This window comes from Coturnix japonica, chromosome 2 (genome assembly GCF_054131305.1).
Source record: "Coturnix japonica strain WE chromosome 2, WE-NBRP24, whole genome shotgun sequence".
In the NCBI taxonomy this organism is placed as follows: Eukaryota; Metazoa; Chordata; class Aves; order Galliformes; family Phasianidae; genus Coturnix; species Coturnix japonica.
The window spans coordinates 107624662-107645746 of NC_140664.1; the positions used below are offsets into that span (position 1 = coordinate 107624662).

At 35.1% G+C, this 21085-nt stretch overlaps 1 protein-coding gene across 13 annotated transcripts in view; it reads left to right on the plus strand.

Annotated features, from left to right (window-relative positions):
* Positions 1-21085, plus strand: part of TBC1D5 (TBC1 domain family member 5) — a 283840-nt gene that overhangs the window by 89778 nt on the left and 172977 nt on the right. The gene's annotated exons all lie outside the window — the stretch shown is intronic.

Below are 21085 nucleotides of genomic sequence, written 5' to 3' on the forward strand. Positions count from 1 at the left end.
TCAATTACTCCATTTCTTAAAAGCCTATTGTATTGCTTTTGTTACATTGAAACAGTAATTGTAGATAATAGGGAATTTTTATGTAGCTTTTCCATATCTTGGGCAAACATGCAGTAATATATAACATCTTCTTGTATCAATTACTGTAAAGTACTAAAGATCCCTACTGTTTTTGTTTTGTTTTGCTTCCTAAAACCCCCTGCTGCTGTTGATTACACCTAGATCTGCTACTGATTGGAACTGTTAAAAGGCAAATATAGCATTGGATGGTTTCTCAATCATTTAATTGTAGAACTAATAAAGTGTTTTCACTGGGACCTAATAGAACTGATAATATTAATTACAGTTAATCACATGAACAAAGTATATTCTGTAGTATGCTAGTAGCTATGTAATGCATATTGAACTTAGTGCACATGACCCTTAAAAAACCTCTTTTTTAATACAGCAATGCTTACCAGTTAATGTCCAAAATAGATGCAGTGTTACATTAGCTTATCTATGTAAGAACTACTTCAATTCTGTGCCCACCTCTGCTGTCCACTCAAACTCTCAGCTCTGACAAGGTTGGAACGTGATTTATGAATACATACAAGGAAATCCTAAAATGAAGAAGAATGAAAATACATCATTAGTTATGAATGCTAAGATTTGAGGTGTTGACTTTTCTATAATGTTTCATGATTTTTAAATTCCAGCTATAGATCTTTCAAGGGAAAAAAAAAGGGGGGGGGGGGAGAACGACTGCCTAGGTAAAGAAAAAAAAAATATAGGAGGGGAGTCTGAAGTGACATTAGTGCCTCATAAATCTTCAGCAAATTTTGGAACATCCAGGAAATGGAGCTGCAGAGCAACTCTAGCATGGCCATGTGTATCTTAGACAGCATTATGCACAGTTGAAGGAGTCTACCAATTATGGCTCGTGATTAACTCACTGTTTCTTTCTACAATTTTGCCAGATTTGCTCTCCTTCTCACAAACATACAATCCCCTCACGTGGTGCAGAGAAAGTGGCAGCGGGGCCTTCTGAGGGACCAGCTGAATCTTCAGTTTCCAAATTGTTCTGCTGTAGTCAATCTAATCAGCTTGCCTTTTGTCTGCAATCGCGTCATATATTTTTTTTTTTCTCAGTTATCTACATTTTAAAATATAATTTGCATTTTACCCTTTTGTTGGGTAAAATGCTGGGAGGTTTGAAAAGCCATACTAGCGAAAACAAGCATCATATGTAGCAACGTATTTTCTTTAGATTTATGCATACTTAATACACATCATAGATTCAGAAATGAGGCTGGAGGGAGTAGAGCTAATCTCAGTATTGAATAATTAAGATTGTCAATTTACTTAACATTCAAATTTCATGGAATGTGAAGAGTTAAACATTAGTTATTGAATTCATACTTCCTACAAATGTTGGCTTTAAAATCAAGACATCAAGATGCTACCTGCCAGAATAAAGCAACCCGTCATCCACTTTGCACTTCAGTAGACTCTTACCTTCCTTGGCCAATAATCCATATTGAATATTTGATTAAAAAAGAGTAGAATAAAATTACACTGCTATATCTAGAAGAGAGAAAAAATAAAATAAATAAAATAAAATAAAATAAAATAAAATAAAATAAAATAAAATAAAATAAAAATCTACTTATCTTAAAAGCAGATAGCTTTCCTTCTGTTTTTCTCTTTTTTCTACCAAGACAAATGTGGTAGTATAATGCTCATTGAATGTACTAACAGCTATCAGGATCTGTTTCTTTTCTTTGGTCTGGCCTGTATTTTTGCAGAGACCATTTCATGGTAAATGAACAGCAGCTGAGAGTTTTGAACGATATATTATAGTTAACAGAGAAAATGAGATCAATTTTTAAAACGAGAAAAAAGACTTGAGAAATTGATTTCTGTAGTTTCCATTGACAGGTAACGTTTTGTCTGTTTATTGTTAGAAAAATGCTTTTCCTACCTACTGTTAAGCAAAATTGTACCTGTTGGTCCCTGAAAAGCTAGCGGTTGCTCTCGCAGGTTCCTATAAGAGTCTGCATCTGGAATTTGTTTTCAATGGAGTGAGTTTAAACATAATCTTATTTGCACACATACTGTATTGATGAAGTGCAGTGCATTATTAGTAAAATTGTTTTGAACTGAGCCGATGAAAAGGAACAATCACAGCTCGTTGCTTTTTTTTTTTTTTTTTTTTTTTCTCATCATCCCCTATAAAGGAGGAAACCAAACCAAACCAAACCTCAATTATGGCATTCCTATTGCACTTTGAAATGTTGGAATTCTTCTGGAATTCTTCATTGTAGTTCATGAATGTGCTGCAAGGAATGTATAGTGGTATACTACAGTCAATTGGAAGGCACTAGCTGAAACCTCTCAATGCACTTTGAGAAAGTCTATGTAAGGAAGCAATGGCAGTTCGTGCTGCTGCGAAGTACTGCAGTATTCTTTACCTTAATCCCTGTCAGCTATCACCTCCATTTTGTTGGCTTGTCATCAGCATCTCTATCAGAGGAAAACTCCAATGCATGTAGCAAGAAACGAAGCGTGTAGGGGAAAAACAGAAAGGCTCTGGACTGGAATAGTCCTTTAACTTATTAACAGACAAGTGTGCATGTCAGAAAAACACACTTGTTTGCTGTGAGTATATGCAATAGCTGATGGGTAAAGAAATGGAAACCTTAATTGCTGCTCGAGTTTAGGTCGCTGTTCATTCATTCATTCATTGCTGGAGCTATAAACTATTCATATGTTGCCACAGCATGTTACTTACACACGACCGAGGGTGAAGGAAGTAAGAGCTAAGATGCTTCATAGACATCGACATCGGGGGGATTAACATGTCTGCTTCATTAATATATATGTGCATACTTTAATGTTGGAGTATTGAAACTGTTTCAAATGAGATTAAAAACTGTATCTCTTAAGGTCTTCTGTAGTGCTTAGAAACATTTACATTTTTTGCGTCAGTCTTGCCAGTTTCCTCACCATTTTACTTTTTCTGTGCCAGTGGGGTAGAAGTGCAGGCACAGTGCTCATCGCTTTCCTGCTGCCTGGCTTTCTGTTGTTTTTCTTTAGCTAGATCTGCTCTCTGTACTTGCTAGCCATCATTAAGCGTATACGAAACTCTGTAGAGTGGCAGGCGTGGATTCTGAGTGACATTTCTGGCAGCATTTTCCTTGTTTATGGCACCAGGCCTGATTCTCTGAAATTTTAAGCATGTATGATCCATATTTGCTTCCGCTGAATCTGTAGGTACTTTGTCCTTTTGGAAAAATGTGCTGCTCTGTGCTAAACCTTGCGCAGCTAAGAGATGTGAAAGTCCTGGAGACTTAACTAGCTGCCATATGACTTGGTTCTAGAGAGCAGTAGGAGTTTAGCCAGGGTGAAGGCATTGCCACTCCTACTGTGTTAATTACAGACCCAGTAATTGCCCCCTGTGAAGCTAGGCTTGGAGATCAGTAGTGAATTGTTCTGTAATGTTTATTGGAGCTCTTTAAAATATATTTGCAATATATAAAACACTTTGATATATAGAAGCTCACATTCTAATAAGATTACATTAAGTATCCTAATAAGATCAAGGCTTGAAATTATGTTTTTCCGGATTTGAGTGATATAAATTAATTTTAGTTTAAACCAGTGTCAGTGTCCTTAAATGTTCATTGTAAAACTCTGCTTGCAGTTATGTGGGTCTGCATTTAAATTAAAAATAAAATAAAATTTAAAAAAAAAATAAAATTAAAAATCTCCTATTAATATGAGAATTATTTTCTCATCTTGCTCCAGTATTCTTTAGCTACAAATTATCAGGGCAACACTGTGATTATTAAGCCCAACCATATAGAGAACAATAGTGGCTGATCACTGAACTCTGTTGGAACTAGCCTATCATTTCTCATATAAATCAAGCCAATCATACATGTAGGTCACTCCAAAAGTAATGCCTCCTATTTATTTCCAAGGAAATTGCAACAGATAAAAGTGCACTATAAAACTGTAGTAGAACAAATTCTTACCTACAAAAAAGTACTTTTCAATTAAGACACCACCATTAGCCATGCATTTTCACCACTGTTGGACAAGAGCCAGCTTTTGCTGTAGGTGGACATGACCCACTGTTGTCACTCACCATCCACCACCTAACTGTGCTCACATCCACTGTTTGATCTCCAAGCACTTCAGGAAGACCTTTCAAGTACTTGCAAAACTAAAATATGCACTAAACTTTCAGAACAGACAAAACTAATTGTTTGTAATAGTAGCAGACTGACCAGGGTGAAATATTGGATTAGTTCAAAAGGAAATTACCACAATAATATAATCCTGCTGTGAACTATGTTTATTTTATTTGTTCTACATTTTCTTTTGTTACTAATTCTGATTTCTCTGTGAAGTGTTACACCATAATGTGAATCTAATTGTAGTTTTTAACACTGATAGTGATAATGATAAAATTTGATACTCAAAGTCAGGAAAAAGTCTTGGCTAATTTCAACATAATCACATTTCTCTTCTTTGAGGTCTGGATGGAGATACCCTTGGGACTTAGATAAATTGTCCACCAGGTGGGCCAACTGGGCAAAGATGCTAGCTGGTTTATGCCTACATATGTACGTAAATTATGTGGTTATAATCACTCTTCAAGGTACACCACCTGCTGTATCAGATTGTTATGTAAGATGATATTCAGGAACAGTAAATATTCCTTGAGTTTATGATCATGATGTTATTTTTAGTCTGCTAGCTAAAGTTCTGCTAGCTGTTCAGTTTTGGGTTTTGGTTATTGTGGTGATTCACTCCTATGATTTATCTGATAAACACTGGTTTCCTTCAATGTCACTGTCAGATCAAGTTATTTAATTATTAAATATTGCTTTAATTTCTTGTCTAGATATTTAATGTTGCACTTAAAGTGCAGAATACTTAGGAAGTGTGGGTCCTACCCTCCCCCATTAGGAAGTGGTCTTCACACCAGCACTCACAACTTGGGCTAGTTTTGTTTGTTTTATTGTTTATATGAAATATAAGGCTCTTGGAGAAGTTAATATTGTAGAATTGAGTAGCCATCTTTATTTCTTGATGGTCTTTTAATTCATCTGAGAGAAACGTGTCTCCTGTTACTTTAGTTTACTGAACCTAAAAAACATTTCAAGTGCAGAATACAAAAAGCATAACAACTTTAGAGAAGATCTGTTCCAGTCTTAGGTGCAGGATAATAGCTGGGAAGAGTTGATTTATTTCATTTACCATCAATGACCTAAGATTTCTCTCTCTTCTGTCCAAATACAGTTAAATATGTTTTTATGGACACATCAGCATAGTCAAAAACAGTGCACTTTACTGTCCTGTTGGTAAAAAGTAATGGATACTGTGTAAAAGTAGTTTTGTACTTGAATTCCACCAGAGTTTCAGGCATGGATCTTGTCAAATTCTTTTACTTCTCTGTTTACTTAAAGACTTTATCTTGAGCTATGGAGCAAGAATAGTAATGACCTTCAAACTCAATTTTCCAGAACTGAGTTTACACTGTAAGTTAGAAAATCCAGTTCAGCTTCTTCAACCTACCTGCCTCATTCTCAAGTAAGCAATCTATTGTAATTTTTTTGTGAATTTGTTATGTCTTTTTCTTTTAGAAATTGTTTCTCTTACAGTGTGCAAGAAATAGTTTAATTCATATTTTTTCATTATAAAGGACTAAGTGTGTTAGCAGTCTTGTCTCTATAAACATATTTAAAATTTCAGGGAGAGTTTAAATATTTATGAAAATATAAAAGGTAACTTAAAGATAATATGTTTGTCTTGGAAACTTGTGGCCAGAACTTATCTGCACACAAATTACTTTTGGGAAAAGAGAGGAGCATACTTACAGTCAGTTTTAATATTTTTAATGGCTTTCACTTTGTACTTTGTAGATTGTATAAAGCCTTCAAATATTAATATATATTCAAGATTAGGGATTTATAGGCTTCTTTTGTTACCATACATTGCTTTTCCGTGAAATTTTCATGGTCTTCTGATTTTTCTGAACCATAGTTATTGTACAAGCAGAGAGAGAGCTGATTCTGCTCCTAATTCTTCACTGCATTAATAAGTGAAACTCTTAGCCCAAAGATAGCAAAAACCATTAAATTCTTCAAAAATAGCCTGCAAATGGAAATAATATATGCTGCAGAAAGAGAACACCTTTTTTTGCTGGGGGTTTCAGTTTCATAGTTATTGCTCTTCTGATACAGGAAGCATGCTGGCTTCCAGTATTTGTCCTTGTCATATATATTTATTTTTCTGAGATCTTTAACTTCCTTTGAAAGCTCCATATTTCACATAGATAGTTACAGATATCTAGTTATAGATAGCCTATCTGAAGAAGTAATAGTGATGAACTTATTTAATCATTGCGTAGTTTTGTGGGAAGATATTTTTAAAGAATCTCTCTGCATTATTTACATCATTTAACTGTTGACCTGGCATTTATGTAAAGGAAGAATGTAAAAGAATCAGTTTACTCCTGTTTTCAGAAGCGCACTGGACAAGACTAAACTGTATTCCCCTATTCTATTGTGAGACTTTGTGATTTTGCACTCTTGAACAGCCTAATCCTTATTCTAGCCTTTCTTATCTCACTGTGCAATACAGGTCATTATGAACTGAGACATCTCATGTCAGAAAGCCACCAGTACAAAAGGAGGATATTCTTGAAATTTTTGTTACCTTACTTTATGTATTTGGACCATTTCTTTGATGCTTATAAATCAATGTTAGTTATTCTAAGCCAGTGCTTCTTCTTTTAAGCATAGACAAATATTTCCCAGAGTACATACTTAGTAGATGTCCTGTATAGCAAGTATTCAAAGGTTTCAAGGAATAGCTGTAGCAATTGCAGGAGAATCGTATAAATTACCATCTCTTTTGATTTTTTTCCTCCTCTCTGTACATCTCTTACTATAATTAGCCAGCATTTAACAGCAAATGTTTGCTTTGGTTAAATTATTCAGAACATTTATTTTCCTTGTCAAAGGTTAGATCAGGTTGTTGTTTGAACTGGTAATTAAATGCAGCCTAATACATGGTCGTATTTATATGTGCTATCAGCCCTGTTTCCTCCTTACTCTGTATAATTTTATAATAGTAAAGGCTGACATTTAGACATAAAACTCAAATTCTGTTTTCTTGTAAAGGGAGCTGAGATCTTCCTTCTACGTCACATACATCTGTATGCTCAAGAAAATTAAGATTAGGGTTGTTTGAAATGTCACAGCTATGGATTTCCTTTTTGTAAAATTAACATTCCTCGATGTTGCTTTGTGAAGGCCTTTTATATATTTTAATTTGTTTATTTCAGAAAGTTATTACACAGCATCTGGAATGCATTATTTTTCAGAGATGAAGGTAAGGTGGATGAGTGCAGAACTATCCACAAGTGTAATCAGGGGGCTGGAGCACCTCTCCCGTGAGGACAGGCTGAGGGATCAGGGCTTGTTCAGTCTGGAGAAGAGAATGATCTGGGGAGATCTCACTGTTCAGTACCTAAATTGGGCCTACAGAAAAGCTGTAGAGGAACTCTTTTATCAAGGAGATTTAGATCAGATATTAGAAAGAAGTTCTTTACTCAGAGGGCAGAGAGCCACTTGCACAGCTGTCCAGAGAAGCTGTGGATGCCCCATCCCTGGCGGATTTCAGTGCCAGATTGAATGGGCCCTGGGAAGCCTGCCCTGGTGGATGGCAGCCCTGCCCATGGCAGAGGATTGAAACTATTAGGGCTTTAAGGTCCCTTCCAACCCAAAGCATGCTGTAATTCTAATAGATTACCAAAGTCACGGTAACACAGAGTATATTTAAATTGCTTACCAGAAATATACATGGTGCTACAATGCAGAAGAGTTCTTAAAAGGAATCCTGCTTATTGCCTAACAAACAGAATTAAAATAATTACGTGTTTGAATCAGATGAGCAAACAAAGTCTCAAGGTGAAAACTTTTTGTGAATTGTACATTTACATGAGAGCACTGAGAATACTTATCTGCCCTAATAAAATCAATGGGAATTTTGAAGAGGCCAGAATTTGGTCTATAGTCTTTCATAACAAGTTCACAAACTATTTTCACCACAGTGAAATTACAGTCTCTTAATTGAATAGTCATTTATATAATATATTCCTTTGCCTTTTATTTCAGTGATCAATGTTTATTTTGTTAAATTTGAGAAATAGGACTAAATAATAGAGCTCATATGTTTAATATTGTCCAGTATACACGAAAGGAAGCCAATTTTTGTCCAGAAATAAGTGCTACAGTGGAAGACTGATTTTTCAGCTATTTATTTTTTCCTGCCTTATGTAGACAAGTATTCCTGCCTTTTTCAGTACATTTTTGTTCCAGCTTTCTCTTTGTGAGACTAATGTAGTGATATATATACATTTCAACCTACCTTATTTCTGAGCATTTCTAAAGCATTTTTGAAAATTCCTAGCTATTGTACTTAATGTATTGAAAGTGCAGTTTTTAAAGTCTCATAGTCCTGTCAAATCGGAACAACACTGATTCATATCTTGTTAAGAAACAATTCAGACTTCATGGTAGTGAAATTCTAATTTATCCACTGTCATGCTGATCCCCCAGACTATATTATGCAGTTGCAAAAGCTGAGATAGTGTCTACGTCTTTTTTCTTACTTCTATCTTAGAAAGCCAAAATTGACAACTTAGTTCCTACATATGTGATCTCAGAGTGGCTGAATTTATTATATTTTTCACCTTTACTTCTCATAATCATATCTTGTAATAAAGCTGGCATAAGCCACCAAGTGCCTCAATATAGAAAGAATAAAGAGTAAAAACAGTTAAAAGTTGAAGAGTATTCTTGATTATAATTATAGCATTCCTTGCATGACACTAAAGAAACTTGATCTATGGTGTTCAATTTGTTGTTCTACAGCTTGTTAATTTTTTATATTTCATGGCTGTGGGAGGTAGCTAAAAACAAGAAAATATACTGTGCTCTTACAGAAATTATTCTGACCTCTAGGTAAAGTACATTTATTTGTGTATATATCGTGTGAACTGTGAGCTGTTTTGATTGATGTAATAGATTGCATATACATATGGCATACAAAGGACCTAGGTTAGGCTAGAGTTCTGGGCTCTTTCATGAGGGACTAGCTAAATATAAATAGAATCAAAATGATTAAACTGATTATAAGTTGTACAGAAGTGTCATATGGGTGTAAGTTGTGAGACAGAAATGACAGACTGCATGCCTTTAATTAGGAAAACTGGTCGTAAGTTAAATAATTGCTGTCCTAAAATCTTAGAAGTATTTCCATGTCACTTTGCACAGGGACTACATGGAGGTGAAAACCAGTGTAGTTCTTTCATAGTATGTCTTTAAGACCATTGATAAAATGAGTGTTCAATGGCAAAAGTAGGAACCAACCAAAACCAAAATCTTCATTCTTTTCCTGCATGTCTCTCTTAACCATTCTTGCTGGATTAAAATAAATAAAAAAATAAATAAACTAAATAATTCCTCCTGTTATTAAAGTTATTAAAAACTTTACCCAACATAAAGGCAATCTTGAATTTAAAGGATGCAAGGTAACACTGTTTCTTGGAGGGCTAACTTTGTAGCTTTGTATGTGGGCAGACCTGATGGCATTTTTTCAGAAAACTTTGTTGAAAATATTGTATTGTTTACATATTTGAATGCATAAGGAAAACCTTACACAGACTTCTTTGGGGAGTGAAAGATGAGATGGAGTAGCATAGTGAGGGAGTAGTAGTCTCTTCCTGTATTATTTGACCTCAGTTATATTTTATGTTGTGGCTCTTATTTCTAATGAAACTCTGACAAAAGTTAACAAATACTGTTAAAGTTGCCTAGTTTTCTTGTATCCAGTGCTCCACTTATAAATTGTAGCTGCTAAAATTGAAAGGCATTTACCATTTTCTTTTGCAACAAAGAACAAGAACTTCCAAAGAACAACTATACGGAGGAGTGATTTTTGTTTGATCTTGTGTGGAGGCAGGAACTGGACTTGATGATCATTGTAGGTCCCTTCCAACTCAGGATGTTCTGTGGTTCCTGAGAAATCATGGAGCTTCAAACCCTCCTGGAAACATGAAATTGCTGGATTTGTTTGACTTAATACTCAGCTAGGCCATCTGTCACCTCTCCTTTGAGGATCTGGTGGTCTGCTTTTTCCTCAGTTTCCTTTTGGAAGCTAAGAACACCTGCCATTGCCGTTTTCTGTCTGTTTTATTAGGAGAAAAAGAAAGATGAGTAATACGGGGCCTGCTCTGAAAGTAATGCCTCCTGTTTTATTATTTTGGTCCAGTGTCAGAGGTGGATGTTGGTGGTATGGCAATAGAGGCAGAACCTTCCCACCAGTATTCCATTATATGATGCTGCCATGTTACAGATGGCAGCTGAGGAGCAGTCTGTCAAAATGGCGGCTGACATGGGAGTGTGGATGAAGCTAAGGTGTGTCATTGAATTCCTCCATGTGGAAAAAAATGGCACCCATTGACATTCATTGAAGCTTGCTGAACATTTATGGAGACCAAACAGTGGATATGAGCACAGTGAAGCAGTGGATGGTGTGTTTCAGAAGTGGCAACAGCAACGTGTAAAACAAGCTGTGTTGCATATAAGCATGCGTAGCTATCACACCACAAAATAAAGGGTGTCTCAAACAGCTCATCTACACAAATTGACTGATGGTGGTGACTATGTTGAAAAATAATGTTATATACCTGAGAATTTGCTCTGTCATCAAATAGTATTATTGTACTCTTTGTATCAGTTGTATTGTCCATGGAAATAAATAGGGGAAATTCCTTTCAGAGCAATCTACCTATATGACAGGCCAGTATTCAAAAGTTACCACTAATTTTAGCTGTTTTAGGATGCACCATCTTTCTACTAAGTAAAAGAGTCAGGTGAGAACTAATCACACCTGTATTCTGTATGCTTGGTTTCTTTTCATTTCCTTCTGGATCCTGTTCAAAATTCTGATTTCACTCTGTTTAATTGTCTAAGTGATCCATAGCCTGGCCACTGTTACTTCACATCTGCATCTAAGCTATCAATAGAAATGCAACCACATAGCAAAAAGTACATCTTTCTAAATCTTTGCATGTGACCAGTTCCTTGTTACCAGTTTTAAGTATGAGAGTCTGCAGTAGCATAATAAATGCGAAGGGGGAAAAAAAAATAAAAAAAATAAATATATATATATATACATATATATATAGTTAATTGACATTTCTTACATTGGAGAGAAAGAAATTAAGACTTGTCAGAAGACCAAACAATGAAACAAACAAACCCAAAACCAAAAGAACTGAAAATTATGTGAAAACAACTGTTTTGTCCAGAGGCATGGTCAGTGTTAATGGCTATTATTTTTGTATAATTTATACATTAAACATTATTAAAACACCATAATTTTCTTCTCTTTCTGTTAGATGAACTACTATCTGCAAAGGCTTTCTAAAAACAAAGAGAAAAATTTAATCAAGGAGGCATCTAACCATATCTTGTTTACATCTGTTATATTCTTTTAATAAAATTGGCTTAAAAGCTTAGCCTTAAAGGTGTTGCAAGCTTTCTGTAGAGTCTAATGACAGCTGTTGTTCCAGTACAATTCTGAAAATCTGATCTCAGTTTCCTGGGGATTCCATTTTGTTTTTGCTTGTTACATACAAGTAATGATATTCAGACAACAGAGGGAGATTTCGTCGTGTCATAGCGAGTGGTGAATTAGAGAGACCTCTCAACTACCATGTTTAGGAGTCATCAATCTATTGTATCACCTATTAAAAATCAAGAAGCTTTAAAAAATTATGTCTGTGGTTTTGCTCTGCTTCACCAGGGCAGAGCATACACAATTCTCAAGGCAACCCTTAGCCTCCTAATACCTGTGGTCTCATCTAAGGTCTCATCCTGATAGTCACGTGTTGGCAAAGAGTGTTGTGTGAAGTAAGGCTTCTGCTTCTTACTGCATGGTGTGTGCTTGACCCACTTCTAAGGCAAAGTAACCCTGGGATTTACTGTAAAAAGAATAGAACTTCATGGTGCCAGCTGTTTCTGATGTAACAAATTTACTCCCCATCCAAAAAGCCGTTTAACCGTTTAACTTGCACCTTGGTTTTATTAATACTGTCCCCTTTAGACTTTATTTATGAATTAGTTTTTATTTGTTCTGTGAACTGTAGGGTACGTTTCTAACATTCTGCAGAATTAAATATTTCTTCATAGATCCAGACTTCTGTTTCTCCTTTGTGTCTGAAGACTTCAGCAATACCACTTGTTCCCTTGACAGCTTGATGTGCATTTACAGGAAAGCATAGAACATATCATCCAACTGCTCAGGAGATTGAATGGAATATAAGAGAGAGGGAGGGGATAGGAAAATGAGTTGTAACTGATAATGCTGTATTAGGAGATCAAGGAAGGGTATGGCACTGTAATTTTCTGCCATTTATAATATTACTAACCCTGACAGGAATTAGTACTGTGAGTTACTGAGCAGCAGAAACAGAAGAAATGCAGCACCAAAGTTCTCTGTCTGAAAAAGAAAGAACGTGCCTTGTCATCATCTTAGTAGCATGGAACACAGTAGTACATTCATACTAAAACAACAAGTGAAATGTTAATCACAGCAGGAGTAATACCTTGGTACAGAGTGCTTTCATGCGTTCAACTGCCAGCGCAGTTTGTGCAGTTCATCTGTACCTTGTGTTTCCAAGTCTTAGGGGTTATCTGCTTTTCAAGTATTTTATTTTGTTTTGCTTTCTTAGGGATTGCTGTGTGAAATGAATTAGATGTCAGCACCTTGTCTTGGCTTTCCACTTCCACCCAGTTTTCCTCTGCAGCTGTGCCTATTTGCATTCAATCACAGAGACTGAATTGTATACGTGAACATGGCTCATGGTTCTTCATATTACTGACTTCATTTTAAGACACAAAACAAATTCTGGCTCTTTTTACTCCTTTGAAAATGGCTGTGAAATTTTGTCAGTTTTCCTTAGCTAGTGGAGCTTACACTAACTCTCTGTACCTCAGTGTGAGGCCACTCTGCTTTAGTATCTGCATATCTAGAAGAGAAATATTCGATGTAAATGCCTCTGTGCGTGCATGAACACACTGGTGTTTCTATAAAAATTGTCAGCCCCTGTAGGAAACAGATTTCTAAAAATAGTGAAAGAATAAAGGCTGAATCCTAGATTAATTGCTTAGTACTCTATAGCTGTGATATCCTAGAAACTTACTTCATTGAATACACTTTTAGTGTCTAAGCTAGTTACTATCATTTCAGGTAAGGCTGCAGGCTAAGCTGCCATTTTTTCCAGCTCACTGTTTAGATGATTTCTTTCAGCCTTGACATTTTTTGGCCCTTTGAGTTACATATGTATTACTAAAACATAAAGTATGTAGCGTAGCATGGTGTCTGTGTGTTTCTGAAAGTAAAACTCTTAAATAGTTAAAAGCAGTCATTTCCATACTGTAAACAACAGTAAACTACTTTAACATCATAACTGTTTTTGAAGGACAGTGCTTTAATTTCAATTATATTGGATTGTTTTGTAACCAGGTAAATAAAATGCATACTAAAATAGAATAAACAAGCAGATTGTTGGTTTTATGGGTTTCCAATTTCGTATGATTTAATTTAATATGAATAGGGTTCTCAGCACTTCTAGATTACTCTAAGAGGAGGGAGTAGCTTCATGGTTAGATAATGTAAAGATCTTGTGTATTTCTTTTCCTTTATTTTGGTCATTCTTCCACTAATGAAATACATTTTGATTTTTCAATCATGCCATAGTATTTTCTAGATTCCCACTAGTCTCATTGTTCTTCTCTGTCCGAACCAGCCAGATGTCAACCCTCCTAGGCTGTCCATATAAAGATGGATACTCTACTGCAGCTTAGATCTTACCAGCTTCACATGATGGGAGATTTACTTCATATATCTGTAAATAAAGCTACATCTCATTTTTATCAATTTCTTTTTTTTTTTTTCTTCAAAGTTATATGATATTGTTGACTCCCTTTCACATTGTAATCCACTTATTCTTAGCCTTTTCCTCACAGAATTACTTCCTTTGTGCTAAGGGCAAGGCCTTCATTACTCCTAGTAAAATTCTGGTTAATCTTCTGGTAGGATAGCTTTGACACAGTGCAGTCAACTGACCTGTTTCCATGCAGATACTTTTGCCTGTAGAGGGAAGGTGGCACCAATAGTCAGTTAAACTGCACATTTTGAAAGTGGTATCCATTTAGTCAAAACTACTATATGAAATTACTTTAAGCTGAATTGTATCTGATTATTTGAAAAGAGCTAATTTACCTTGTCTCTGATCTTTCTTTCAGCTAGTCCATGTATATTTTAAATGATGCTATGTCAGTAATCTTATTTGCAATGGGATCATTTAGCAAAGAGTAAAGCATAAAATGCTTCACCCGCCATTCCATCTTTCATAAGTCTCCTTTTCTTTTGAATAAGAGATCAAATCTTTTCATTGTTTTCTTCTTCCAACTAAACTGTATGTGTATATTTATGTGATAAGTGAAGAATATTTAGTTCTTGTTCCTCGTGTTCCTTATTCATTTTCTTTCTCATTTGTCTGTATGAGTTTGTGCTTCTGTATGCACAACCTGTATTATTTGATCTTTTTACTTTGAGTGCTTTCTGCTCAAGCTTTGGGTCGCTCATGATTTGGTTTAATTCATGTAATTCCATCTTCTATCCTTCTTTTGTTTTGGAATAGACTACATATAATATAAGAGAGCTCTCTTAAAGAGTTGGGCAAGTTTTCTGAATTTCTGTCTTCCCTTGGCATTGTTTCTTTCCTAAAAAAAAAATAATAATAATAATAATAATAATTTTTTTAATGTTTGCTTTGTTGAAATCTTATTCCTCTTATTACCATGGTTTGGTTTTTTTTCGCCTCTTTCCTAAGAATCTTAAGCTTTGTGCTTCTAAGATCACTTCTACTAGAAATTTTCATTTTGCTGAGTTCATTTCTACTTGTGGCTTACAGTCCAGTTCATTTTAATCCAGTGACCTACCTTTCTGCTTTTCCAGCTCCTTCCTCAAAGTAGAAACAAGTGAAATATAAGTTCTCTTTCATCAGCTTATTCAAAACATTGTCCAGCCAGTTTCCATTTCCATTATGTTTTCTACAGCATTATAGTTTTCCTTCTTTTATTATCGCTATTTTCAACCTTATTCTGTATTCTCGGTTTCCAAGTAAATATAGATGTCTGTTTAGAAGGCACTGCTCTCACTCATTTGACTGGTATATTCCTTCTAAGCAAATAATTCTGCTCTTTATTACTATTCTAGTAATGATTTATTTCATTAAATCTTACTTGTTATGCCAATTAAGTTATAAATTTGATCACATGTAAGGATTATCAGCTCCTCTTGTTTATTCCCCAAATTACTGTTGTTAGTAAACAGACTTCAGCTATACTAAAAAGATCGACCTCTCTCTCCTCTCCTTCTCCCTCCCCTTCTCCTTCTCCTCTTTTTATTTCCTTTGTCGAGGTACATAGTACCAAACCTGCTGAACTGTAGCACTGGGAACTTAACATGATACTTTTCGTACTTTGCTTGTCATCATTTTCAATGCAGAAGAGAAAGCAGTAAATGTCAAATGTTTGTAGTGTTAGAGCATTGTTGACAAGGCTGGTAGGGGGATATGTTTATTGAGTACAGTGGTAAACAGTACATAAGTTTTTCAATCCTCTCTGCTTTATTTACCCTGTTTCTTCCTGAATTAAACTAGCATATCTTGCAGTGTCACATAGCCTCAAGAAAACCATAAGCTACCAACTGCATGAGCTTGTTCCCTTCTTGCAGCAAATACATTGATGATTCCGTGTCTACTAAATTAGGAGAATATAACTTACTTATGATAGCATTGTGGGTTTGCTTTGCATTTTATATTTTAACTCGTAGCATAAAAAAAGCTTTTAACTATCATGTGAATTACCAAGAGAATACGCTGTCATGATCCCCAGCTATTTATACTGTTTCTTATCTGTGACATTTTAATTCACTGCTGAATTTATACTTTGCATGTTTAAGTACTGTTAAGACATGAAAGTTGTAGGGTTAAATCTGTAGACAGTGCTTTAAAGCTCCTATGATAATTGTTCTTAGGTATGTATTCCTTTACTGTGGCTCTTGAGACAACTGTTTAATAGACAACATTTGAATAATACAAATGTGCGGTTGGTAAAAATGGATTAGGGTTTCAGGGTGGTACCAATGGGTGATATTTAATATTGAATGACATGTATTAAGACAAATGCTTTTATATATAATTTATTTGGCATTGTAAATGCATTTATCTTGTGAGATACAGACCCCCTGTTGCCACATGAAGTATTCTGGAAAGGTTCAGAGTAAATAAATAATAAAACCACTTTGATATACAATCTAACAATATTAAATATTAAGACTTTCACATGATTGATTTTAATACTTAATTAACTTATTTAAAGTCCAATGTAACTCTGTTTTTGTATTAAAGATCAGACAGGCAGAAGCTAAAATGCAGGAAATGTTATTAAATGGGACAAAATTAATTGCATTTCATGATCTTCAGACTCTCTGGCTGTTAACCTGTCCATCAGTGCAGTGATCATGTTTGTTTTGTTCCGGATCCCAGCTGATGGTAATGTTAATCAGCTTTACCATGTCAGTCCATTTTTATGTTTGCATCATTCTATTTTAATGATACATAATCTGATACATTTTATAAAAGAAAACAAACTTGCTTTATGCTAGTCAAAGTTTGTCAAGTTGTGCATTTTTCTTCAGAGTTAGTCAATGTTCCTCCTGAAACATGTTTCCTCAAAGTGTTAACAACCTGTGGAAGTGACTGAGTAGCATCCCTGCTGGGTTTCATCCCAGCTGGTTTTAACCCAGGCAGCAGGTCTTCTGTATATAAATAGAGGTGGTGGCAGTAAAGGGTTGTATATTCTGTAAGAGGTGGGCTCAGATGAGGGAGAGCAGAACTGCTGCTCCATGCATGCTCAGCACCCTCTCCTCAACCTTCTACTGAAAGAGAACATGGGGTCTGGAACTGCTTCAGGATTATTTGCAAGTCATCTACACTTCATTGCTTTAAATATATACAATCATGCTTATCCTCCTAATATTTCATTTCATATCTACTGTAGTATGTTTTTTTGTATTCTGTCCTCACTTCAGTGTGCTAACATGCTTGATTACTTCATAAGCTGCAAATGAGGGGCAGAATTATGAACCCTCATAACATGATGCTGTCAAACTCAACAAAACACGCACAAGACCATTACGACATCAGACACTTGCTTTTAGTCGGGTCATTTTAATCAATTTGACTTCATAGGGCAGCTAATTTATCACTTAGCTAAACAAGTATTTCCTCTACTTGTCATCAATTTAAGTAATTAAAGTGGTAAACTTTGCTATATGGCATGAAATAAAGGCCCAAACATAATTTGAAGAAGGTAGATGATACAGTCTAATAGAATGAATACAAAGTATTATTTAAATACTTTGCTACACTCCACTAGTTTTCAAAAATGTCATATTCCAGTAACACTGCTGGGTACTGGTATATACCCTTGTATACTGATTTTCACCCTTAGCATATTGCAGTGCCTCCTTTCTTCCTCTGAGACAGAACACTCATTTGTTTCCTTTCTTCATGCATTAAAGTTTTTACTTTTTTGCTTAATTGTTTGGAGATCAGAGAAAGACAGAAAATACAAGTGAGACAAGTTCTCAGGAATGTATCTTGTTAGTTCAGCTAAGCCTGCCAGCCAGTCATTGTATCCTCTCAACAGTGTTAGTTTTCCTAAGATTGTTTTCACGTTGTACAGGAAGCTGGTTTGGAAACTTGAATTGGAATTTAAAAAACAAACGAGCAAACAAAAATACCTCTATGAAGTTTGGTTTTGTTATGAGTATTTCAACTTCTGACTAAACATTCATTATGATTACTTTATTACATGAATATTTATTATAATCAAATCACAGAGGACTCTGCTTTGTACTCTTCTGGCTATAGTGCTATTCTTCTATCTCTATGTAATACATGTTTTTGCCATGCTTTCCCAGTTCCTGTCCAGATGATTAGTGCACCACTGACACTTCAGCTAAGATAGAAGAAAATCTGACAAAGATGTTTGACTTAGTCTTGTAATTCAAGCTAATAGATTATTAATAGAACAGGTAGTTAATTTCTGTTATGCAGAAGGAGGTTATTAGTAAGGTGGATGTAAATGTTAGTAAAGCTCTTCCTAATGGAAGCAGGCAGATATTTTATGCTATGCAATGGACTGTGGAGGAGACCATGTGGGAAAGTATTATAAGATAGTATTTCCACAGTCCTTTTTATATCCAGCAGATTTCTATATTTGTGTCTTTAAGCCAGATTCATGAGATTTTTTATTGTCTCTGTTGTGAACCCAAACTGACAGGTCACAGGTATACCAATAAGGCACATTTTCTACTGTTGAAAACCAGTCTGGGTTCATTCAACGTGTGCTGGTCAGTGAGAGGTTGACATGAGGCACTGCCATTGGTGGAGGCACCTCACAGCATCTGAGCTCTGGGCCATGTGCTAGATGCATCCAGAAGTACTGCAGGGCTGTCTCTGCTCTTAGGCTTAGAGAGAGAAGCCAAACACAATGCTTATCTGCCTAGGGCTCCTGGGTGGGTTCATGTCTCCTTTCATTCCCCTAAACAAGATAAATGTTTCATATGCAGCCCTAATTATGTTTCCATGTATATTAAAGAATAGTAGTAGAACTCCCAGTGCTGGGAAGGGTGCCTGCTCTTCGTCTTTTTTAGCCCATCATGTTTGGAGAAAATTAGTAGGAATAGATAACGGAGTCACTGTTAGCTTTGACTGAGAGTCTAGGTAGTCAGTATCAAGTCTTGTAAGCTAATTGAATTTCAGAGGATTTTAATAACATTTTTATTGTTTCACATTGAAAATGCTTTTAACTTACATCTTACTTAATATGAGCAATATGTTATAGGCCATTACAAATCAACCACAAACCTGTAAAGAATTAATCTTTCTCAGAGTAGGATCCCAAGAGTAATCGTAATTATTTAATAGTTTGCTTTGTTCTTTCTTAGAAGAGCTGAAAAGAACTTAAGTATGGAACTATAAAGGAAATTGCTTGGACTATCACTAAAGCTAATAGTTAGTGATATTTTTTTTAAACACTAATCAAATGTATCCATAAACAAACACAAGTAACTGATTAAATCACCATTTGAGTATCAAAAGTAAATCTCTTTAGCTTTAAAACTGCTTTAACTGTCTGTAAAGTAAATTATGGCTCTTACATGTTGTAAAGGCATGGTATTTGGGGAGTATTAAAAAGAGAGAGAGAGAGAAGGTAGAAACAGAAAAGAAGAAAAAGGAGAACAAACTTACTGGAACCAATTTCTTACTGTAGTACTGATATAAGAAAATCTAAGTTCGAAGCACATTTTGTATTAAAGTGGTGTCTGCTAATAAGGGGATTTTGAGCCTGATTCTCAATTTGAAAAGCTAGTAGCATTGTGCCTTATTTGGATATGTTGTGATGGACTGTAACAACAAAAGTTAAATTCTAAAAGAACAGAGCCTTTAAGGCTTGTGCAGTAGAAAGGCAACAATGATGATACAGCTAAGACAACAGGAGAAGCAAGTAGATTTCTAACAGGAGAAAAGTGTTAGCATATTTTTCTACAATTTTTTCTTTAAATAATTAATTAACTTTTAATTCTTACAAGTTTTTCATTAATTTATTTAAAATATCAAGTAATTATAAACATCTGCCTGTAATATATATTGTCATAAGACTGCAGGCAAAAGCTGAGATATTGTTTAAATGACCAGAAAGTTTTTAAATGCTTCTCTCCAAGTTATTGTTTATGTATTTTCTGTGATTATGGTTAATAAATCACAGAAAAAAACACATGAAGTATACTTGCATTCATAATGTGTTTTTTGAGATTATCCAAAGACTTGTTAAAGTCTTGTTTGTGGTGCATTTTCTCTAAGTCCATGATTATTTGATTGTAATAATTTGCTGTAAATATGTACCACTGCAAATACAGGAATTCCTGTCTTCCCTAGCTTCCAGGGAGCATTGGATAATCTGTTTTAGCTAAAAAGTAGCAAGAGATGATCATATATTTATTGTTAATAAACTGAAGACATTAAACATACATGGTCAGTGCATTATAAGAACCATAGGAAAAGCATAATTAAAGTCATTTTTTAATCCTGAAACTATAAGAATATACCTCTTTATATATTTCTTAAATATAATTTTCTTGGAGTTAGAAATACTGTAAGCTAAGCAGCTACAGGAAGTGATACTTAAAACTCAAGTGCCATCCACAGGTCCATCTTGCAGGTCAGCTCCATCTCTTTCAAGCTGTTAATAAGTTGCTATATACTGACCAAAATGCTGTCTTGAAAAATGTATTCCTGCATTGTGATAATGCACTGGAAAGGTCATTTCTCTGTCTTACCTCTCTGACCATAACACCATCTGCTTCTCCTTTTTTATTGGCATCCTGTTATTCATTGCATCAAATATTAGCTTAAAATGTATTTCATGTAAGCTTCTAACTTTGTTCTTGGTCGTTTCTGTGTTATTGATTTGTATTCCATTCAGCCTGTGATGCTGAACTTGTATAACCCACTTGATGGGTTTTCATTGACCTGCTTTCTCTCCTTTTGTTCTTAATTTTGGGAATGACTTCTTTATAAATATCCACTAATTAGCTGATTAAGTTTCTTCAAATGTTTCCTTAACGACACCTTACTACAAAGCTATTAGAAATCTTGATTAAACTGAAATAATCATACCAGTCAATGTCTTTTCATTTTTTTTCTGTATGTGTTTGCATCCCTCTGCCTCTTGTCTCATATTCGACCTAAGGTTTCTAAAATATAAATATGGTTAAAAGAAAAATGTTTTTTGTAGGATGAGGTGTTCTGAATTTAGAAGGATGTGATGGTGGCTGTTACCTCAGCTTTGCTCTGACCGTCATTGTCCCCAGGGCCTGG